The sequence below is a fragment of the Oncorhynchus mykiss genome, chromosome 16 (genome assembly GCF_013265735.2).
Source record: "Oncorhynchus mykiss isolate Arlee chromosome 16, USDA_OmykA_1.1, whole genome shotgun sequence".
Taxonomy (NCBI): domain Eukaryota; kingdom Metazoa; phylum Chordata; class Actinopteri; order Salmoniformes; family Salmonidae; genus Oncorhynchus; species Oncorhynchus mykiss.
In genome coordinates, this window is record NC_048580.1 from 60,724,691 (window position 1) to 60,749,757 (window position 25,067).

General features: G+C 42.0%; 1 protein-coding gene across 5 annotated transcripts in view; it reads right to left on the reverse strand.

The window, feature by feature from the left end:
* LOC110492475 (coiled-coil domain-containing protein 71) overlaps positions 1-19,072 on the reverse strand; it is a 53,495-nt gene extending 34,423 nt beyond the window's left edge. Inside the window, exon 1 of one of the 5 annotated variants that reach the window (XR_005036568.1) lies at positions 18,844-19,072. The gene's annotated coding sequence lies outside the window, so the exon portion shown is untranslated. Of the gene's footprint in view, positions 1-529; positions 549-16,000; positions 16,021-18,843 lie in introns of those variants that run through there. The other 4 variants (XR_005036569.1, XM_021566824.2, XM_036947485.1 and 1 more) reach the window with 4 other exon arrangements.
* Between the last annotated feature and the right edge of the window lie 5,995 nt (positions 19,073-25,067).

Sequence of the window (25,067 nt, forward strand, 5' to 3'; positions counted from 1 at the left end):
GTGTAACAGTATTGATGGCTAACGTAGCATTTAGCATTAGCATTCAGCTGGCAACATTTACACAAAAAAACAGAAAAGCATTCAAATAAAATAATTTACCTTTGAAGAACTTCAGATGTTTTCAATGAGGAGACTCTCAGATAGCAAATGTTCAGTTTTTCCTGAAAGATTATTTGTTTAGGACAAATCGCTCCGTTTTCTGCGTCACGTTTAGCTATGAAAAAACCCCTGTATCCAGGATTGTGTAAATCTATCAGCAAGCTCATTAGCATAACACAACGTTAACTATTTATGAAAATTGCAAATGAAATGAAATAAATATGCCATCTCTCAAGCTTAGCCTTTTGTAAACAACACTGTCATCTCAGATTTTTAAAATATGCTTCTCAACCATAGGAAAACAATCATTTGTGTAAAAGTAGCTAGCTAGCGTTAGCATTTCGTGTTAGCATTTAGCGTTAGCATTAGCGTTAGCATCCAGCACGCAACATTAACAAAAACATAAAAGCCTTCAAATAAAATAATTTACCTTTGAAGAACTTCTGATGTTTTCAATGAGGATACTCTCAGATAGCAGATGCTCAGTTTTTCCAAAAAGATTCCTTGTGTATTAGAAATAGCTCCGTTTTATACATCACATTTGGCTACCAAAAAAAAATCTGAAAATTCAGTCCTCAAAACGCGAACTTTTTTCCAAATTAACTCCATAATATCGACTGAAAACATGGCAAACGTGGTTTAGAATCAATCATCAAGGTGTTTTTCACATATCTCTTCATTGATACATCGTTCTTGGACACATGCTTTCTCCCCTGAATCAAATGGTAAAGTAGAAGCAGCTGGCAATTGCGCACCGAATTCGACGCAGGACACCAGGCGGACACTTGGAAAATGTAGTCTCTTATGGTCAATCTTCCAATGATATGCCTACAAATACGTCACAATGCTGCTAAGACCTTGGGCGAACGACAGAAAGTGTAGGCTCATTCGTTGCGCAACACAGCCATATAAGGAGAGAATGGAAAACAGAGCTTCAGAAATTCTGCTAATTCCTGGGTGATGCATCATCTTGGTTTCGCCTGTAGAATGAGTTCTGGGGCACTTACAGACAAAATCTTTGCAGATTCTGAAACTTCAGAGTGTTTTCTTTCCAAAACTGCCAAGAATATGCATAGTCGAGCATCTTTTCGTGACAAAATATCGCGCTTAAAACGGGAACGTTTTTTATCCAAAAATGAGCTCTAACAGGTTAAAGTAGCCACCCTTTGCACGCTCTTCAAAATGTATTTGTCACATGCGCCAAATACGACACCTTAGTGAACTGCTTACTTACAAGCCCTTACCAACAACGCAGTTAAGAAAAAGTAAAACATAATGAAAAGAGCAGCAGTAAAATAACAGTAGCGAGGCTATATAGAAGGGTTAATGTGCAGGGGCACAGGTTAGTCAACGTAATATGTACATGTAGGTAGAGCTAAAATGACTGTGCATACATAGTGAGTAGTAGCAGCATAAGGGGGGGGGGGGGGTGGCAATGCAAATAGTCTGGGTAGCCATTTGATTAGATGTTCAGGAGTCTTATGTCTTGGGGGTAGAAGCTGTTGAGAAACCTCTTGGACTTAGACCTGGCACTCCGGTACCGCTTGCCCTGCATTAGAGAGAAGTTTATGACTAGGTGGCTGGTGTCTGCCTTCCTCTGACACCACCTGGTATAGAGGTCCTGGATGGCAGGAAGCTTGGCCCCAGTGATGTACTGGGCCGTGCACACTACCTCTGTAGTAGCTTGCAGTCGGAGGCCGAGCAGTTGCCACACCAGGCAGTGCTACAACCAGTCAGGATGCTCTCGATAGCGCAGCTGTAGAACCTTTTGAGGATCTCAAGACCCATGTCAAATCTTTTCAGTCTCCTAAGGGGGAATAGGCGGTGTCATGTGCTCTTCACGACTGTCTTGGTGTGTTTGGACCATGATATTTTGTTGGTGATGTGGACGCCAAAGAACTTGAAGCTCTCAACATGCTCCACTACAGGCCCGTCGATGAGAATCAGACCGTGCTCGGCCCTCATTTTCCTGTATTCCACGGTCTTCATCTGGCCCTGCAGCCTTGCGAATGTTGACCTGTTTAAAAGGACTTACTCACATTGGTTACAGCGAGGGTGATCACAGTCCGGGACAGCTGGTGCTCTCATGCAATCAGTGTTGCTTGCATTGAAGCATGTATAGAAGTCATTTAGCTCCTCTGGTAAGCTTGTATCACTGGGAATCTCGCAGCTGGGCTTCACTTTGTAGTACATACTCTGCATGCCCTGCCACATCTAACAAGCATCAGAGCCAGTGTAGTATGATTCAATCTTAGTCCTGTACTTAGGCTTTGCCTGTTTGATGGTTTGTCTGAGGGCAAAGCGGGATAGCGTCCCGTTCCTTGAAAACTCTACCTTTTAGCTCAGTGTGGATGTTGCCTGTAATCCATGTCTTCTGGTTGGGGCATGTACCTAAGGTCACTGTGGGGACAACGTTATTGATGAAGCCGGTGACTGATGTGATCTACTCCTCAATGCCATCGGATAAACCCCGGGAACATATTCCAGTTTTTGCTGGAACAGCAAAAAACAGTCCTGTGGCTTAGCAGCTGTCATCTGACCACTTCCATATTGAGCAAATCACTGGTACTTCCTGCTTTACTTTGAATTGTAAGGATTGTATAATTATGGTCAGATTTGTCAAATGGAGGGTGAGACCTCTTTACCCATCTCTGTGTGTGTGGCATGAAGGTGGTCTGGCGTTTTAAATTTCCCTGCATTAAAGTCCCCGGCCACTAGGAGCACTGCCTCTGGATGAGCATTTTCTCATTTGCTTTATACAGCTCATTGAGTGCGGTCTTCGCACCACCATCGGTTTGTCGTGGTAAATGGATAGCCATGAAAAATAGATGAACTCTTTTGGGATAGTGGGCAGCATTTTCACTTTTGGATGAATAGCGTGCCCAGAGTCAACTGCCTCCTACTCTGTCCCAGATGCTAATATATGCATGTTATTGGTAGTATTTGATAGAAAACACTGAAGTTTCTAAAACTGTTTGAATGATGTCTGCCAGTATAACAGAACTCATATGGCAGGCGAAAACCTGAGAAAAATCCAACCAGGAAGTGGGACGTCTGAGGTTTGTAGTTTTTCAAAGCTTGGCCTACCGAATACAGTTAGATTTTTTTTTTTTTTTTTTTACACCTTTTTTTTTACAACCTCAACCAGGCAAGTCAGTTAAGAACAAATTCTTATTTTCAATGACGGCCTGGAAACAGTGGGTTAACTGCCTGTTCAGGGGCAGAATGACAGATTTGTACCTTGTCAGCTCGGGGGTTTGAACTCGCAACCTTCCGGTTACTAGTCTCTAGTTACTAGTTACTAGCTCTAACCACTAGGCTACCCTGCCGCCCAAGATATGGATAATGTTGCACTTCCTACGGCTTCCACTAGATGTCAACCATCTTTAGAACCGAGTTTGAGGATTCTACTATAAAGGAGGGGCTCATGAGACCTCTGAGTCAGTGGTCTGGCAGAGAGCCTTGGTCTCATGACGCGCGCTTCCGACCGATGTACTTCTCTTCAGACAAAGGAATTCTCCGGTTGGAACATTGATGTTTTATGTTAAAAACATCCTAAGGATTGATTCCATACATCGTTTGACATGTTTCTAAAGGACTGTAACGGAGAGAGCTAGAAATATTTTTCATATCATTGAGAATGACAGTTCCTCAATGTGATGTAAAAAAAACATACTTAAATGTGCTCGCTGTTTGAGGTGAAGAAAACATTACTTTGAGAAGCTTCGAAGGTCATTAGTGGAGGTGTTTTAAGCCAAATCAGAAATACTATTTCAGATCCAAATGGGAACATTTATATGCCTACATTTGAACACATGCCAGGAAGCCTACAGGCCTACCTCAAAATGTAAATCAGGTGGGTCCTTACAACATTGACAATAGCACCTCCAAACAAAAGACAAGAACTAAACTGAATTGACAAAACTCAAATGGATTGAAATAAACTAAAACTTGTTTCTCACAAGTTTTGCATAGGTTGTGCACTCTGCAAACAATGTGTCCATTCCAACAACGGTAAAAGGAATAATATTGAATGCATTAACAGAAATTCCCATAACCAAACATTGTAGATTAGAAATAACAGGAATTAACGGTAAATGTACTACTGATGATATACAATGCATTTCGGAAAATATTCAGACTACTTTACCTCTTCCACCTTTGTTTTATTTAATCTTTTAGAATAAGACTCAACACACAAAAACCCATAATGGAGAAAGTGAAAACAAGTTTCACAAATTTATTACAAATAAAACAGACACTTTACATAAGTATTCAGACACTTTGCTATGAGACTCGAAATTGAGCTCCGGTGCATCTTGTTTCCATTAATCATCCTTGAGATGTTTCTACAACTTCGTTGGAGTCCACCTGTCGTAAATTCAATTGATTGGACGTGATTTGAAAAAAGGCACACCCGTCTATACAAGAAGGACCCACCGTTGACAGTGCATGTCAGAGAAAAAAAATATCATGCCATGAGGTCGAAAGAACAGTCTGTAGAGCTCCGAGACAGGATTGTGTTGAGGCACAGATCTGTGGAAGGGTACTAAAAAACAATTTGCAGCATTTAAGTTCCAAGAACACAATTGCCTCCATCTTTCTTAAATGGAAGAAATTTTGAACCACCATGACTCTTCCTAGAGCTGGCCCGCCCGGTCAAACGGGGGGGGGGGGGGGGAGAATGGCCTTGATCAGGGAAGTGACCAAGGACCCGATGGTTCCCGATGGGCCTGAATGCCAAGCATCACATCTGGAGGAAACCTGGCACCGTCACCATGGTGAAGCATGGTGGTGGCAGCATCACACTGTGGGGATGTTTTAAATCAGCAGGGACTAGGAGACTAGTCAGGATTGAGAGTAAGATGAACAGAGCACATTTATATGCCTACATGTAAATGTATGTAGATCCTTGAAGAAGTCCTGAGCACTCTGGAGCAGGTTCTCAGACTGGGGCAAAGGTTCACCTTCCAACAGGACAACAACCCTAAGCACACAGCCAAGATAATGTAGGAGTGGCTTCGGGACAAGTCTCTGAATGTCCGTGAGTGGCCCAGCCAGAGCCTGGACTTGAACTGAAAATAACAGTGCAGCGACATTGCCCATCCAACTGGAGAGCTTGAGAGGATCTGCAGAGAAGAATTAGGACAAACTCCTCAAATAAATGTGTGCCAAGCTTGTAGCGTCACACCCAAGACTGGAGGCTCCTATCACTGCCAAAGGTGCTTCAACAAAGTACTGCGTAAAGGGTCTGAATACTTATGTAAATGTTATTTAAAAAAATAAACTTGCAACTTCACGTTGCGAAACAATATATGCACACATTGGCAGGAGAGCGCCCATTCTGGAGCAATTAGTGCATTGTGCATCTGGGCGCAGCATGGTCAATCTGATGTCTGTATTGTCTATACAGAATTTACGGTGATACGGCCTCTGCAGAAGTCAGGGAATTCATACTTCTTGCACATTGCGGAGCAGTTGTCAAGGAAGTGAGTTTATGTATCGCACCCACCTACCAATGATAATGTGGAGCTATACAAAGCCCTCCGCATGGTTACAACATTTGGGAGCCGCATGGCGATGCTTTACAGAGCTGAATTTGGCATCTGCATGCCTCCGGAGACACCGCAATTGCGTCACACCGACTAGATTTTCAGAACTAGACTAAAATACAATGTATGCTTGGCCTCCACAATGGATATATATATATATATATATATATATATATATATATATATATATATATATATATTAATTTATATATATATAATGTGTGTATATGTGTGTGTATATAAACAAATATATATATATAAACAAATAAATATATATATACATTTATACACACACACACACACACACACACATATATATATATATATATATATATGGCAAAAAAGTATTTAGTCAGCCACCAATTGTGCAAGTTCTCCCACTTAAAAAGATGATGAAAATTACAGGCCTTTCTCATAGGTACACTTCAACTATGACAGACAAATTTAGAAAAAATAAAAAATCCAGAAAAACACACATTGTAGGATTTTTTATGAATTTATTTGCAAATGGTGGAAAATAAGTATTTGCTCAATAACAAAAGTTTGTCAATACTTTGTTATATACCCTTTGTTGGCAATGACAGAGGTCAAACGTTTTCTGTAAGTCTTCACAAGGTTCACACACTGTTGCTGGTATTTTGGCCCATTCCTCCATGCAGATCTCCTCTAGAGCAGTGCTGTTTTGGGGCTGTTGCTGGGCAACACGGACATTCAACTCCCTCCAAAGATTTTCTATGGGGTTGAGATCTGGAGACTGGCTAGGCCACTCCAGGACCTTGAAATGCTTCTTACGAAGCCACTCCGTTGCCCGTGCGGTGTGTTTGGGATCATTGTCATGCTGAAAGACCAAGCCACGTTTCATATTTAATGCCCTTGCTGATGGAAGGGGGTTTTCACTCAAAATATCACGATACATGGCCCCATTTATTCTTTCCTTTACACAGATCAGTCATCCTGGTCCCTTTGCAGAAAAACAGCCCCAAAACATGATGTTTCCACCCCCATGCTTCACAGTAGGTATGGTGTTCTTTGGATGCAACTCAGCATTCTTTGTCCTCCAAACACGACGAGTTAAGTTTTTACCAAAAAGTTATATTTTGGTTTCATCTGACCATATGACATTCTCCCAATCTTTTTCTGGAGCATCCAAATGCTCTCTAGCAAACTTCAGACGGGCCTGGACATGTACTGGCTTAAGCAGGGGGACACGTCTGGCACTGCAGGATTTGAGTCCCTGGCGGCGTAGTGTGTTACTGATGGTAGGCTTTGTTACTTTGGTCCCAGCTCTCTGCAGGTCATTCACTAGGTCCCCCCGTGTGGTTCTGGGATTTTTGCTCACCGTTCTTGTGATCATTTTGACCCCACGGGTGAGATCTTGCATGGAGCCCCAGATCGAGGGAGAATATCAGTGGTCTTGTATGTCTTCCATTTCCTAATAATTGCTCCCACAGTTGATTTCTTCAAACCAAGCTGCTTACCTATTGCAGATTCAGTCTTCCCAGCCTGGTGCAGGTCTACAATTTTGTTTCTGGTGTCCTTTGACAGCTCTTTGATCTTGGCCATAGTGGAGTTTGGAGTGTGACTGTTTGAGGTTGTGGACAAGTGTCTTTTATACTGATAACAAATTCAAACCGGTGCCATTAATACAGGTAACGAGTGGAGGACAGAGAAGCCTCTTAAAGAAGAAGTTACAGGTCTGTGAGAGCCAGAAATCTTGCTTGTTTGTAGGTGACCAAATACTTATTTTCCACCATAATTTGCAAATAAATTCATTAAAAATCCTACAATGTGATTTTCTGGATTTTTTTTTCCCTGTCATAGTTGAAGTGTACCTATGAAAATTACAGGCCTCTCATCTTAAGTGGGAGAACTTGCACAATTGGTGGCTGACTAAATACTTGTTTGCCCCACTGTGCACACATATATACACACTGCTCAAAAAAATAAAAAGGGAACACTAAAATAACACATCCTACCTCTGAATGAATTAAATATTCTTATTAAATACTTTTCTTTACATAGTTGAATGTGCTGACAACAAAATCACAAAAATGATCAATGGAAATCAAATGTATCAACCCATGGAGCTCTGGATTTGGAGTCACACTAAAAATTAAAGTGCAAAACCACACTACAGGCTGATCCAACTTTGATGTAATGTCCTTAAAACAAGTCAAAATGAGGCTCAGTAGTGTGTGTGGCCTCCACGTGCCTGTATGACCTCCCTACAATGCCTGGGCATGCTCCTGATGAGGTGGTGGATGGTCTCCTGAGGGATCTCTTCCCAGACCTGGACTAAAGCATCCGCCAACTCCTGGACAGTCTGTGGTGCAACAGACTGGTTGGTGGATGGAGCGAGACATGATGTCCCAGATGTGCTCAATTGGATTCAGGTCTGGGGAACGGGCAGGCCCAGTCCATAGCATCAATGCCTTCCTCTTGCAGGAACTGCTGACACTACAGCCACATGAGGTCTAGCATTGTCTTGCATTAGGAGGAACCCAGGGCCAACCGCACCAGCATATGGTCTCACAAGGGGTCTGAGTATCTCATCTCGGTACCTAATGGCAGTCAGGCTACCTCTGGCGAGCACAAGGAGGGCTGTGCGGCCCCCCAAAGAAATGCCACCCCTCACCATTACTGACCCACTGCCAAACCGGTCATGCTGGAGGATGTTGCAGGCAGCAGAACATTCTCCACGGCGTCTCCAGCCGGTCACGTCTGTCACATGTAATCAGTGTGAACCTGCTTTCATCTGTGAAGAGCACAGGGCGCCAGTGGCGAATTTGCCAATCTTAGTCTTCTTTGGCAAATGCCAAACGTCCTGCACAGTGTTGGGCTTTAAGCACAACCCCCACCTGTGGACGTCGGGCCCTCATACCACCCTCACAGAGTCTGTTTCTGACCGTTTGAGCAGACACATGCACATGTGGCCTGCTGGAGGTCATTTTGCAGGGCTCTGGCAGTGCTCCTCCTGCTCCTCCTTGCACAAAGACGGAGGTAGCGGTCCTGCTGCTGGGTTGGTGCCCTCCTACGGCCTCCTCCACATCTCCTGGTGTACTGGCCTGTCTCCTGGTAGCGCATCCATGCTCTGGACACTACGCTGACAGACACAGCAAACCTTCTTGCCACAGCTGTGCCATCCTGGATGAGCTGCACTACCTGAGCCACTTGTGTGGGTTGTAGACTCCGCCTCATGCTACCACTAGAGTGAAAGCACCGCCAGCATTCAAAAGTGACCAAAACATCAGCCAGGAAGCATAGGAACTGAGAAGTGGTCTGTGTTTACCACCTGCAGAACCACTCCTTTATTGGGGGTGTCTTGCTAATTGACTATAATTTCCAACTGTTGTCGATTCCATTTGCACAACAGCATGTGAAATGTATTGTCAATCAGTGTTGCTTCCTAAGTGGACAGTTTGATTTCACAGAAGTGTGATTGACTTGGAGTTACATTGTGTTGTTTAAGTGGTCCCTTTCTTTTTTTGAGCAGTGTATATACACACACACACACATACGCAGTGGGGAGAACAAGTATTTGATAACCTTCAAAATCAGCAGTGTTTCCTACTTACAAAGCATGTAGAGGTCTGTCATTTTTATCATAGGTACACTTCAACTGTGAGAGACGAAATCTAAAACAAAAATCCAGAAAATCACATTGTATGATTTAAGTAATTCATTTGCATTTTATTGCATGACATAAGTATATGATCACCTACCAACCAGTAAGAATTCCGGCTCTCACAGACCTGTTAGTTTTTCTTTAAGAAGCCCTCCTGTTCTCCACTCATTACCTGTATTAACTGCACCTGTTTGAACTCGTTACCTGTATAAAAGACACCTGTCCACACACCCAATCAAACAGACTCCAGTCTCTCCACAATGGCCAAGACCAGGGAGCTGTGTAAGGACATCCTGGATAAAATTGTAGACCTGCACTACAGGGCAATAGGCAAGCAGCTTGGTGAGAAGGCAACAACTGTTGGTGCAATTAGAAAATGGAAGAAGTTCAAGGTCAATCACCCTCAGCCTGGGGCTCCATGCAAGATCTCACCTCGTGGGGCATCAATGATCATGAGGAAGTTGAGGGATCAGCCCAGAACTACACGGCAGGACCTGGTCAATGACTTGAAGAGAGCTGGGACCACAGTCTCAAAGAAAACCATTAGTAACACACAAATCCTGCAGAGCACGCAAGGTCCCCCTGGTCAAGCCAGCGTATGTCCAGGCCCGTCTGAAGTTTTCCAATGACCATCTGGATGATCCAGAGGAGGAATGGGAGAAGGTCATGTGGTCTGATTAGACAAAAATATAGCTTTTTGGAATTAACTCCACTCGCTGTGTTTAGAGGAAGAAGAAGGATGAGTACAACCCCAAGAAAACCATCCCAACTGTGAAGCATGGAGGTGGAAACATCATTCTTTGGGAATGCTTTTCTGCAAAGGGGACAGGACGACTGCACCGTATTGACGGGAGGATGGATGGGGCCATGTATCGCGAGATCTTGACCTTCCCTCAGTAAGAGCATTTAAGATGGGTCGTGGCTGGGTCTTCCAGCATGACAACGACCCGAAATACACAGTCAGGGCAACTAAGGAGTGGCATCTTAAGCTCCTGGAGTGGCCTAGCCAGTCTCCAGACCTGAACCCAATAGAACATCTTCGGAGGGAGCTGAAAGCCTGTATTGCCCAGCGACAGCCCTGAAAGCTGAAGGATCTGGAGAAGGTCTATATGGAGGAGTAGGCCAAAATCTCTGCTGGAGTGTGTGCAAACCTGGTCAAGAACTACAGGAAACGTATGATCGCTGTAATTGCAAACAAAGGTTTCTGTACCAAATATTAAGTTCTGCTTTTCTGATGTATCAAATACTTATGTCATGCAATAAAATGCAAATGAATTACTTAATCATACAATGTGATTATCTGGATTTTTGTTTTAGATTCAATCTCTCATAGTTGAAGTGTACCTATGATAAAAATTATAGACCTCTACATGGTTTGTCTGTAGGAAAACCTGCCAAAATCGGCAGTGTATCAAATACTTGTTCTCCCCACTGAGTGAGCGTGTGTATGTGTATGTGTATGTGTATGTGTATGTGTATGTGTATGTGTATATATATATATATATATATATATATCCACTGCAATGCACTGTGTAAGAAGCCTGCAAGTATATGATAATTTGTCGTCATCTTAAATTTTGCGCACAATAATTTATAGTACTTTTCCAACCTTTAACAAATGGCAAATGTATCTTGAATAAATGTAAAAAATATACAAATAAGTGGCCACAGGGAGTAAGCAAAATAAAATAAAAAGTAAAAGAGTCGTCTTCGACTGGCAGCTGTAGTGTTACTGGCGTTGGGAGAAGGACGGGTGGGCTATGTGAGGTTAAACAGCATGTGAATTTCACGAGCAGGACTGCCGCTTGACAAAGCGGCCTATCGCGGCAGTCCTGTGAATGAGGGACGGTCGGTCTCCTCAGTGCTAACTAGGTACTAAATAAAATGAACTCTGAACAGCATGCAAACAATGTGATTTTAGAAAAAAATGTAAATGTTATTTGACACATGCCACCCTTGAGTGTTCCATGATAATCTACCTGCTGAATTACCGTTAAAGTGATATCAGCCGAAGAAATCCTCACTAAGTTTGTAAGTACAGTCTCCAGTAGTAAAGGTCTGTCTGAAAGAAACTTGGCATTGAAGAAAGCACCGGCGCAAGCGAAATCAATGGGATCTCGAGTTCGCTACACACTTTGAAAAAGCACGCGATCAAACAAAGCTTTGGATGTCCATGATCACGTGGTTGACATTTGATACAAACGTTGGTACTTTTGTATCAGGTCACTTTGAAAATATGAAGCATACCTTGAAGCACCCAGCGCGTCACACCGTTTGAGTGACGAAAGATCTGTGCTGGCAGTTGAATCCCCCCCAGATCAAATGTTATTTGTCACATGAGCCAAATACAACAGGAGTAGACCTTACCATGCAAGGCTTACTTACAAGCCCTTGGTTATTGTTGGTTAAGAAAATATTTACTAAGTAAACAGAAAGTAACAAAACAATAATGAGGCTGTATACAGGGGGTACCGAGTCAATGTCCGTGGGTACAGGTTTGTCAAAGGAGGGGGGGAACAAAGCAAATAATCCAGGTAGCCATTTGAGTAACTGTTCAGCAGTCTTACAGCTGGGGGGGGGGGTAGAAGCTGTTAAAGAGCCTTCCGGACCTAGACTTGGCACTCCGGTACCGCAGCTGTTCTCTCTGTCTATGACTAGGGTGGCTGGAGTCTGACAATTTTCAGGGCCTGCCTGGTATAGAGGTCCTGGATGGCAGAACACTTGGCCCCAGTGATGTACTGGGCTGTATGCACTACCCTCTATTGCGGCAGGATGCCGACCAGTTGTAATGTAAGTGAAGACCCATGCTCTGAGTACACGTCTTGGTAATCTGTCTACTCCCTGTGAATGTTAATGTGTTTAAAGATCTTACTCAAGTCGGCTATGGCGAGCGTCCGCAACAGCTGGTGCTCTCATGCATGTTTCAGTGTTGCTTGCCTCGAAGTGCGCATAGAAGTCATTTAGCTCATAAGGTAGGCTCGTGTCACTGGACAGCTTGCGGCTTGTCTGCCCTTTGTAGTCCATAATAAACTCGTCCCGTTTTCAGGACCCAGTCTTTCAAATATTATTTGGATTTTTACGAATTACTTCACAGATCTGTGTAAATGGTTTAAACACTGTTTCCTATGCATGTTCAACAAACCATAAACAATTAACGAACATGCACCTGTGGTACAATCGTTATGAAACTAACTGCTTAGACTGTAGGCAATTAAGGTCACAATTATGAAAACTTAGGACACTGAAGAGGCCTTTCTACTGACTCTGAAAAACACCAAAAGAAAGATGCCAGGGTCCCTGCTCATCTGAGTGAAAGTACCTTAGGCATGCTGCAAGGAGGAATGAGGACTGCAGATGTGGCCAGGGCAATAAATTCCAATGTCCGTACTGTGAGACGCCTAAGAAAGCGCTACAGGGAGAAAGGACAGACAGCTGATCATCCTCGCAGTGGGAGACCACGTGTAACACCTGCACAGGATCGGTACATCCGAAAATCACACCTGCGGGACAGGTACAGGATGGCATTAACTGCCCAAGTTACACTAGGAACTCATAATCCCTCCATCAGTGCTCATACTGTCCGCAATAGGCTGAGAGAGGCTGGACTGAGGGCTTGTAGGCCTGTTGTAAGGCAGGTCCTCACCAGACATCGCTGGACCAGACAGGACTGGCAAAAAGTGCTCTTCAATGACGAGTTGCGGTTTTGTCTCACCGAATGTGTGTTTATCGCCGAAGAAATGAGCATTACACCGAGGCCTGTACTCTGGAGCGGGATCAATTTGGAGGTGGAGGGTCCATCATGGTCTGGGGCAGTGTGTCACAGCATCATCGGACTGAGCTTGTTATTGCAGGCAATTTCAACACTGAGTTACAAGGAAGACATTCTCCTCCCTCATGTGGTACCCTTCCTGCAGGCTCATCCTGACATGACCCTCCAGCATGGCAATGCCACCAGTCATACTGCTCGTTCTGTACGTGATTACCTGCAAGGACAACGAAGAGCCCGGATCTCAATCCCATTGAGCACTTCTGGGACCTTTTGGATCGGAGGGTGAGGGCTAGGGCCATTCCCCCCAGAAATGTCTGGGAACTTGCAGGTACCATGGTGGCAGAGTGGGGTAACATCTCACAGCAAGGACTGGCAAATCTGGTGCAGTCCATGAGGAGATGCACTGCAGTACTTTATGCAGCTGGTGGCCACACCATATACTGACTTACTTTTGATTTTGTTCAGGGAGACATTATTTTATTTCTGTTAGTCACACGTCTGTGGAACTTGTTCAGTTTGTCTCAGTTGTTGAATCTTGTTAGGTTCATACAAATATTTACACAAGTTTGCTGAAAATAAAACGCAGTTGACAGTGAGGATGATTATTTTTTGGGTGAGTTTACTTTGCAAGTCCTGCCACATCCGACGAGCGTAGTCCTGTATTTACGCTTTGCCTGTGATGGTTTGTCTGAGGGCAAAACAGGATTTCTTATAAGTGTTTGAGTTAGAGTCCCGCTCCTTGAACACTCTACCCTTTAGCTCAGTGCGGATGTTGACTAATGCATTGCTTCTGGTATGTACGTACGGTCACTGTGGGCTCGACGTCATCAATGCACATATTGATGAAGCCGTTGACTGATGTGGTATATTCCTAAATGCCATCGGATGAATCCCGGAACATATTCCAGGCGGTGCAAGCAAAACAATCATGTAACTTGGCATCTGCGGCATCTGGCCACTTCCGCATTGAAAGAGTCACTGGTACTTCCAGATTTGGTGTTAGTTCTGGCTAATTACAACAACTATTTTTTCTCTCTCAACAAAAAACACTTATCTCCATATCCATTACGATACTCAATTTGTCCGAGTCCTCACCCCTAGGAAGCTAACCCAGTCTGTATTTTTCCCCTCAAGGTGCCCACCGGTTGTTATGGTAAACACCCCACCCGTCTGTAGCAAACAATACTCATGAGTTCATAGAGTTAAGTGTTCTGGTCTTTCTTATTGGTCACTGAAATTAGTATTTTAGTGCTGTGAAAACACTATTATAGTGTACATTGGCAGTCAGTGCCTTTTAGGATGAGGGAGGACTTTGTTTGAGTATGGTGTGATTTCTATTACAGCATATTGGATGACTGTCATTCATATTACATTCACCTAAACTTTGTAACATCGATATGTTTGGTCTATTACATGATACAAAAAAAAAAAAAAATACAAAAAAAAATAATATACTGTTCCTTATAACCAGTATGAGGTTGCTACAACCTAGCCAACGAATTAAAGTTTACAAAGTAGGTGCCCAGTTGAGAGAATTTACTGACTGACAGTGACACATTCAATACCGCCTTGCACACTCTTGCCTGTATCTAACGTATTAAGGGTGTAATCATTAGCCCAACAGTTTTAAACCAGAGTTTGTATTGGACAAATTAAAGTATGTTAATCACTGTTCTGATACGTTTGCTTCCGTTTAAGATACGTTTTTCAACAAAGTCGCTGAGACGAATGAACCTTGATCTCTGCAAACACAGTTCACTTTCATAGCAGCCACATACAAACAGCATGATCATTTGCTCATGTATAATTCCTTCTCGCATCTAGGCGCCCTCTTCCTCTCACCTTTTCCCTTTGCTTGTGGATCTTAGTGCACAATACAACAGCTGTCTGTGACCAGGTGAAAAACCTTTCCAAGTCAAACCTTCACACATGCTACATCGTTGTCACCATATTAGCTAACGTCATAGTCAACATAGCTAGCTTCTAGAACTAATGTGTTAATAAACGTGATACAATCATGCAGTACAGTGAACAGCAAGCAGTTACACCGGCAGGCCCCTCACCACATGTTATGCACTGCAGTGCTAGCTAGCTGTAACTTATGATTTCAGTACTAGATTAATTATCGGATCCTTTCAGCTCTGATAGTAATTATGACAAGCTCCGTAGGACGTCTTCCAACCTGTCTAAGTCTATGGAAGGGGGTGAGAACCACGAGCCTCCTAGGTTTTGTATTGTACTCAATGAACACAGAAGAGGACGGAACACTAGCTGTCCTCCAGCTACACCATGGTGATGCCTCAACAGCAGTCTGTAGGATTACTGACATTTATTGCAAAACAGTGTGTTTTAATCAATTTGGTGACTTAAATATATTTTGTAACATTTTATCTTTAAAGTATCACTTTGTTTTACTATTTTTATGAAATTCCCTGCGAATTTGGTACCTTCCTGAGGAGCCTCCACTGACAGATCATAATTAAACATAATTCAACTTTACCATTATGACTAGACGTCGACCGATTAATCGGAATGGCCGATTAATTAGGGACGATTTCAAGTTTTCATAACAATCGGAAATCAGTATTTTTGGGCGTTTTTTTTTTTTTTTTTTTACACCTTTATTTAACTAGGCAAGTCAGTTAACCTCTAGTGACACCCCATCCCGTGAACGGGACAGTTGTCATCATCTGACACTAATTAGCATAACGCAACGGACATAAATCTTCCTAGAAAATATTCTTATTCATGAAAATCACAAGTGAAATATATTGGAACACAGCTTAGCCTTTTGTTAATCACCCTGTCATCTCAGATTTTCAAAATATGCTTTACAGCCAAAGCTAGACATGCATTTGTGTAAGTTTATCGATAGCGTAGCATAGCATTATGCCTTGCTAGCAGCAGGCAACCTTGTCATGAAAATCAGAAAAGCAATCAAATTAAATAATTTACCTTTGATGAACTTCGGATGTTTTCACTCACGAGACTCCCAGGTAGATGCCAGAGTTCATTTTTTCCCAAAATATTGTTTTTGTAGGCGAAATAGCTCCGTTTGTTCTTCACGTTTGGCTGAGAAATCGACCGGAAATTGCGGTTACCACAACACCAAAAAATATTCCAAATTAGCTCCATAATATCGACAGAAACATGGCAAACGTTGTTTATAATCAATCCTCAAGGTGTTTTTCAAATATCTATTCGATAATATATCAACCAGGACAATTGGTTTCTCAATAGAAGCGATTGGAATAATGGCTACCTCTGTATTTTACGCAAGAATTTCTCTGGGAGCATCAGGTGACCACTTGCGCAATGAAGCCGCCTACGGGTATTCTTCAACATAATCTGGTTGATAGGGCATTCACATTCGGAACGCAGGGCTTTCAAAAGATGAGTCACTTCCGGATTGGTTTTCTCAGGCTTTCGCCTGTAACATCAGTTCTGTTATACTCAGAGAATATTTTTACAGTTTTGGCAACTTTAGAGTGTTTTCTATCCTAAGCTGTCAATTATATGCATATTCTAGCATCTTGTCCTGACAAAATATCCTGTTTAATTTGGGAACGTTATTTTTCCAAAAATGAAAATACTGCCCCCTAGTACCAACAGGTTAAGAACACATTATTTTCAATGACGGCCTGGGAACAAGGCAGAATGATAGATTTTTACCTTGTCAGCTCGGGGGATCTAATCTTGCAACCTTACAGTTAACTGGTCCAACGCTCTAACCACCTGCCTCACGAGGAGCCTGCCTGTTACGCGAATGCAGTAAGCCAAGATAAGTTGCTAGCTAGCATTAAACTTATCTTATAAAAAACAATCAACGACTGTCGCTGCTCCAATGTGTATTTAACCATAAACATCCATGCCTTTCTTGAAATCAATACACAAGTATATATTGCACACAGAGTCAGGGTATACGCAACAGTTAGATCCGTCTGGCTCTTTGCGAACTAATTTCCCAGAACTTTACGTAATTATGACATAACATTGAAGGTTGTGCAATGTAACAGGAATATTTAGACTCATGGATGCCACCCGTTAGATGAAATACGGAACGGAATAAACTTTTTGTTTTCGATGTGGTAGTTTCCGGATTTGACCTAAGTCTCGTATTTCTGTGTGTTTATTATAGTTAAGTCTATGATTTGATATTTGATAGAGCAGTCTGACTGAGGGCTGGTAGGCAGCAGCAGGCTCGTAATAGTGAAAGGTATATGGTTTAGAGAGAAATAGTCGACGCGTTATAATTCCTGTAATAACTTGCAGCTGAACTTGAAAGGGGTTCGTTATTTTACCATCCATGTCCTCCGTAGAGAATGTCTTGATCTACTTCAAATAAGGTCTGTATCGTGCAGGCCTAAAGCGCCTCGGCGTTTTGATACCCGTGTAAATCTCACATGGATAAGGTAACGCTTGTCAAAATATTTTAAGAAATCCACTCTACAAAAAAAAAAAAACGATCTTCGCTTATATTTAGCCAATATTGATCAGAGTTATCTTGTACTATGGATATCTACACAGTTATAAAATTGGCATGGTGGTGTAAGCCTACACGAAACAGACCTTATTTTAAGTGAATCTAAAAATATCCCATGGAATAAATGAATGAAGGAACCGCTTTTCAGATTTTGCTAGGTGTCATGGGAATTATGACTCGCACTTTGGTAGTCAATTCTTACCATGTCCATTATTAAAATAGGATTTCCTACATATAGAAATTAAAGTTTCTGTTTTCAACATTCATCACAGGGAACAGTTCAGAGTATTTGTCTCCTAAGCAGACTCTTTAAGTATCATTGTCACTTCAGTGTGTGTGTGCGTTTTACAGATGGCAGAGAAAAGCAGAGCACCAGTGTGGGACTACTACATGGAATTGGCACCAGGGAAAGCAAGGTGTCTTATTTGTGATAAAGATGTAAGCATGGGGTCAGCAACGGCTAAATCAAAAAAATACCACCAACCTGTGGAATCACCTTAACACCCATCCAAAAACCCATATGTATTATATTAAGTTAAAATAAAAGTGGTCATTGTTCATTCAGTATTGTTGCAATTGTCACACACACACATATATATATATATATATACACACACACACACACACACACACATTTTAAAAATTGGCCGATTAATCGGTATCTGCTTTTTTTGGTCCTCCAATAATCGGTGTTGAAAAATCCTAAATCGGTCGACCTCTAATTACGACTGTTTATAATATAAGGCACCATTTCACTCAATACAAAAGTAGTGCTGGTTGATCGCACTGAGACATTAAAAAAATAAAAATAATCACTTTTCTGCCTTTTCGTCTATGGAAATGTAATGACATAACGTGCTTGATGTCATTCCGAATAATCGAAAAAGGTATCGAAGAAAAATCGAACAGTAAAAACATTACTATGATAGAGTAAACACGACTCTAATTCAGTCAGAGAGCTAAGTATACGTCCCTGCCCTCGTTTGATTATTTGAGTAGCTAGTAGACACTCTAAAAGTGAGAAAAGTCATCAACATTCAAACAAGCCAAGTAGATAACGTTAGCCGGCTAGCAGCATTGTTCGGCTGGCCAGAACATTCGAAACAAGAGCCGATGTAACGTTAGCTAGCTGGCTACGTTTCTTGAGGCCAGACAGACATTCCTGAGTCGAGGAACAGGAGATAACACAATACTGTACTGACAAACCGGCGAGTAACTAACGTTACCTAGTTGTAAAGTCAGCCATTTAAACACCATGCCACCATGGCTTGCTATCATTTCCCCTACATCATAGGTACTGAATGTGTGTAGCTACCTTTTTGTTGTGCGAACCGCTGCCCCCTTGCACCACTCAGCAGCGCCGATAACTTCAATCAAATGCGAGCAGAGACACACTTTCTTCATACAGCAATTAACGGGAAGTGCACTCTTTGGAATATTGCTTTGACAGCTACAATTGCAGTCAAGCGTTGGCCAAAGTAAAATGGCAACCGTTGGGGGTGTTTCCGTTTTGAAGACCTGAAAGAGAAGAGGGGCGGAGTTTAGAATGCAATAGGGACGGCACTTCAAGCTAAGCACGCCCATTAGACCTTATCAGTGTCCGATCCGTGCCCAGGAAAAATGGAAAGAAGGCGTGATTTAGGCGTGGTCAGGAACAGGAAAGGGGTTGGGCAAATTTAAGGGAGGCAAACTTCCATGCCTTTTGTGAAAAAAAAGGTAAGCGGTGAGCTAGCTAGCAATCTTTGTGAGATAATGGAGGGGTTGAAAGGACAATTTAAATTATTGCATTTTCAGTGTTAATTTAGCCATTAGATTAATATGTATTTATGTTTCTAAATTCATGAATGGGATAACGATTAAACATGTTTTTTTTAATGTATGTTAATTCTGACATACAACTAAATGGAATGTTAGCTAGCTTATTCTAAGGGTTGAAGAATTGTTTCTGACCAAAATGCACATGAATGATGCCGCGTTCAGGTTCAGATGCTAGTCAGAACTAGAAAACTCTGACAGTTCCAACTTGCTAACTGGTTAAATGCGACACGTGTATAACTACATCCAGTTAGCAAGTCGTGGTTTCCCGACGAGCACCTGAACGCGACATTAAAGGATGCAGTCTTTGAGGGGGCAATAATAAAGCATTGTATTCGTTTGTCGGCCATTTACAGAAAAAATTTACTAGGTGATAGCAATAGAAAGAGGATCTCTGCATTAATAAGCAGCTCAATTTCACAATTTTATAATGCAACCATTCAGTGTAAAATAAAATTAAAAAACTGACAATTGGACTTCGATTAAGAAATTCTGGTTTAATGTAGTCAATTCTTATCACCTTATCATTTGTCTAAAGGTTATAGGAATGACTGTTACGACACTGAAAAGTTTAGAGTTATTGTGAAGCCAGGCTTTTTTAAACCTCCCCTCCCCCATTTCTCGTCTCTCCACTGTGATGACAGATGTGAGCAGTATGGCACAAAATGGCTGCCAAGAATAATCAAAATGGCTGCTACAGACTGTGAATATGAGGTGTAATTACTGCATAGTACTTAAATAGTTTTGGGAAAAAAATTATGTATTTACATAAATGTCTACATATGCTACCCTGGAAAATAATATCTTAAATGAAACCAAGGAATGAGGAGAACCTTGATCCTACCACAGGCAACCAAGTGCTTGCTGCCTGGGAGGTTGTTAGAAATTGATACAAAATGAAGGTTTCTGAAATCTAATGTTGATGTCCCCCAATAAAAACATAGTCTCTCTATACATCCGGGTTGCTCCCACAATTTTCAATTGACTTAAGGTTGCTTTCAAAACAACTCGGAAAATTGGAAAACTCGGAGCTCATTTGTCTACGAGTTTTCAAGTCGGGCATTTCAGAGTTTCAGAGTTCCGAGTTGTCTTGAAAGCGGCACCGTCTGTATGTAATATAACATCAGTTTGGCATAGAAACTATGTCACTACTTTATACGCTTGAATAAAATGCAAAATAGTAGCTAGCAAAATGGAGATCACGGAGGTTATTTTTAATGACTGCGTTTCACAAGTAACTAGTTTGAGTCAAGTTCCTCACCAAAACCACTTAACGTTTTGCCTGCAAACTTTGGTTTCGAATCGCAACGTTCTCGCATGTCTGCCTCGTCATTTATTGGGAGAGTTCCATACAATTACATTTACAAATTAAAGACGGGCCTGATGGACACAGAAAATTTTTAGGTAGACTTTCCAAATGTCGGCAAAACACACTAGACAAGGTGGGATAATTTTGTTTCGGTAAAATTAAATATTCAAGAAATGTCGGTGACAATATTGATAGCCTAATAACCATCATATGAAAGTAATATTAAATCAATTATGAACGTTACAGGGTGGTGAAAATTCAATGAGATAGATGAGCTTGATGCTGCTTTCCAATACATATCGAAGGTCTTATTTTGGTGACATGATCATCAATGCTTGGCTTTGACACAAATGTAATCTCATGTAGGCTGTACATGCACTCTAAACAGCAGCGCGAAAATAACAGTACCAATACCAGAGTGGGCACACTGGCTACAAAACGCTTTATTTTTTACCCGAGAAACCATCAGTGAATTGAAAATGCGATGGAAACCCATTTAACTTGTATTCTTTATTAGGTACATGGGATTAACTGCAAAATGTATTTGTATGTGCGCTACGTGATCACGCACAGCCTGCAACAAGTCAGTTAGATGGAGACCTCTCTGGTGGTCATATTATTTTTATGTGGAGTTTAGAATATCCGCATGAAAATATGTCGCCAATTCGAAGGAAAGCTAGTTTTTTTTATTTATTGGAAAGGAGCAAAGCTCATCACCGTGCTCGTTCACCACCCTGTGAATTTCGTAATTTATTTAAACTATAGCCTAAAACTGCATGCTTTCCTGAGTCGTAATGGAAGGACCACACACCATATTATCGCTTGACTCGAAGTTTACTTCGATATGGTGGTTATTATATCAATATTTTTAGCATAAAGACGTTTCCACCGCCATTTCTCGCATAATACGTTTTACTGACAGAAAGATCCCACCATGAAGAAAGAAAAAAGTATCTGTCCGCATTTATAATTGTACCAAACTCCCTTTTCCTATCATAGATGTCATTATTTAAAAATATATATTGTATGACTAGTCGCATAAAAACTGCCCGGAAAAGTGGTTAATGCCGAGGGTCGGTTTTACGAGATTTAATAAAAATATGGAGATTTTGTAAAACAATTCATAAATAAACGTCCGTAGAGAAGTTTGGAAGGTGAGCAAGATGAAATGTTGAAGAAGACCGAACACTGCAGTGGGAGGGGTTATAGACAGGTGTTAAATGGGGATGGAATAGACTGACATAAAAATACAAACTAGAATGTGAATAGAGCAGATTTGGAAATGGAAAATTAACCCAATTTGGAGACATACCCCTTGTTGTCCACGAGGTCAGCCTGGCCCTGCAACCTACATTCAGAATCCTATTCACTCATCTTTCCAAATACGGTTTGGTTTTGGAAGTTGAGTTTGTTTATAGTCAGCTGTAGGCAGTTCCACTATTTGCATAAAATACTAATTGAACCCCGGGTTTTAAACAAGGCATAAACCATTGGGTGTAATCAGTGTTCCAGATACAGTAAATGGAGCTGACAAGATTAAAATGTTTCCCTGTTGTTATTGCCCTGTTGCACAACATTAATGATGCATTCATAACATCTCGTAAATTCGAAAATATCAGCATATGACTGGGAAAAATCCACTTGAATGCCACTCAAACTGGTAATTACTAGTGGGAAACTTGTCTATCATCTCTGAGCTCGGAATTCTCCCACATGTGGGGTGGCAGGTAGCCTAGTGGTTAGAGTGTTGGACTAGTAACTGGTTGAAGATCGAATCCCAGAGCTGACAATGTAAAAATCTGCTGTTCTGCCCGTAAATAAGGCAGTTAACTGGTTCGAGCCCAGGTTGGGGAAAGAAGAGGGAAGGAAGCAATACTGTTACATTGTGGTAAAAAAAAAAAGTTAAACTCTGATCGCCATTCGTGGTGAATAAAGTAACACTACCTAATACTTCAATGCTTTTTTCCACAAAAGGTGGGTAAACCCTTGTGCAAAATAAAAATATATTATGTAAATGGTGTTTATTTGCATTTACCCTCCACTACACTGTTTGTGAGCATGATAGCTGTACTTTTAGGTTATGGTTGACGCAGCTTATTTGCCATTAGCCAATTGGTGTTCTCAACAAGTTCAAAACGAGTTCAAAGTATCTCTCCTTCCAGAGAGACATCAGGGACCGAATCATGGCTCTCTCGGGATATACTGTCCCAGTCCATACAGCCAGCTGGGTTCTCAGTACATTGCACAGGCAGGAATAAAGAACTCTCTGGGAAGAAAGGCAGTATTTCATTATTAACTACTCATAGTCTGACCAAGAATAATAGATGGCTGCATTCACACAAAGCTGAAAGCGCGCACTTAACCGTGTCAAGATGACTGGGAATATGGTCGAATACAGTGTAGTTACTCCCTCCGTAAGGCAATCAAACAGCGAAAACGTCAGTACAGACAAGATTTACGTGGCAAGGTTTACAGACAATCACTGATTACAAAAGGAAAACCAACCAGGACACCAACGTCTTGCTCCCGGACAAGCTAAACACCTTAAACAATTTGAAGGCTATGCTACCAAATACTAATTGAGTGTATGTAAACTTCTGACCCACTGGGAATGTGATGAAAGAAATAAAAGTTGAAATAAATTATTCTCTCTACTATTATTCTGACATTTCACATTCTTAACATAAAGTGGTGATCCTAACTGACCTAAGACAGGGAATTTTTTACAACGATTAAATGTCAGGAATTGTGAAAAACTGAGTATAAATGTACTTGGCTAAGGTGTATGTAAACTTCCAACTTCAACTGTATTCAATCTCTCCCTATCCCAGTCTGCTGTCCACCATTGTTCCTGTACCCGAGAAAGCAAAGGTAACTGAACTAAATGACTCTGCAACTGGGTCCTGGACTTCCTGACGGGCCGCTCCCAGGTGGTGAAGGTAGGAAACAACACCTCCACTTCGCTGATCCTCAACACAGGGGACCCACAAGGGTGCGTGCTCAGCCCCCCCCGCCCCCCCGTACTCTCTGTTCACTCATGACTGCGTGGCCACACACACCTCCAACTCAATCACCAAGTTTGCAGACGACACAACAGTAGTAGACCCGATTACCAACAATGACGAGACAGCCTACAGGGAAGAGGTGAGGGCCCTGGCAGAGTGGTGCCAGGACAATAACCTCTCCCTCAACAAAACGAAGGAGCTGATCGTGGACTTCAGGAAACAGCAGAGGGAGCATGTATCTATCCACATTAACAGGACCGCAGTGGAGAAGGTGGAAAGCTTCAAGTTCCTTGGCATACACATCACTGACAATCTGAAATGGTCCACCCACACAGACTGTGGTGAAGAAGGCACAACAACGCCTCTTCAACCGCAGGAGGCTGAAGAAATTTGCCTTGGCTCCTAAGACCCTCACAAACTTGTATGGATGTACAATTGAGAGCATCCTGTCGGGCTGTATCAACGCCTGGTACGGGAACTGCACCGCCCGCAACCACAGGGCTCTCTAGAGGGTGGTGCGGTCTGCCCAACGCATTACCGGGGGTACACTGCCTGCCCTCCAAGGCACCTACAGTACCCGATGTCATAGGAAGGCCAAAAAGATCATCAAGGACATCAACCACCCAAGCCACGGCCTGTTCCCCCCGCTATCATCCAGAAGGCGAGGTCAGTACAGGTGCTTCAAACCTGGGACCGAAAAACAGCTTCTATCTCAAGGCCATCAAACTGTTAAATAGCATTCACTAGCCAGCTACCACCCAGTTACTCAACCCTGCACCTTAGAGGCTGCTGCCCTATATCCATAGACATGGATTACTGAATTACTAGCCACTTTAATAATGGAACACTCGTCACTTGAATTATGTTAACATACTGATTTACTCATCTCATATGTATATACTGTATTCTATTCTACTGTATTTTAGTCAATGCCACCACGGCATTGCTCGTCCTAATATTTATATATTTCTTAATTCCATTATTTTACTTTTGGATTTGTGTATTGTTGTAAATTATTAGATACTACTGCACTGTTGGAGCTAGAAACATAAGCATTTCGCTTCACCCGCAATAACATCTGCTGCTAAATATGTGTATGTGACCAATAAAATGGGATTTGGTGTGAACGCACACAACTCATTGCTCCCAGTTTAAGTTCCCCACCTGTTATGAACACAGCATTACCTATCTGATTCAACTCACCAACTAATCACCAAGCCATTGATTAATTGAATCAGGTGTTTCTGACTTGATAAAAATAAATTGCTTACCCTAGATACTATTGAAGGTAGGCTAAACCAAGAATATTCCCATCTATGAAACAGATTATGACAAATGGATTTATTTGTCGGATAGACCAACCAGAGCTGGGACAATAAACCGAAAATGATCGACACCGACCACTTATCG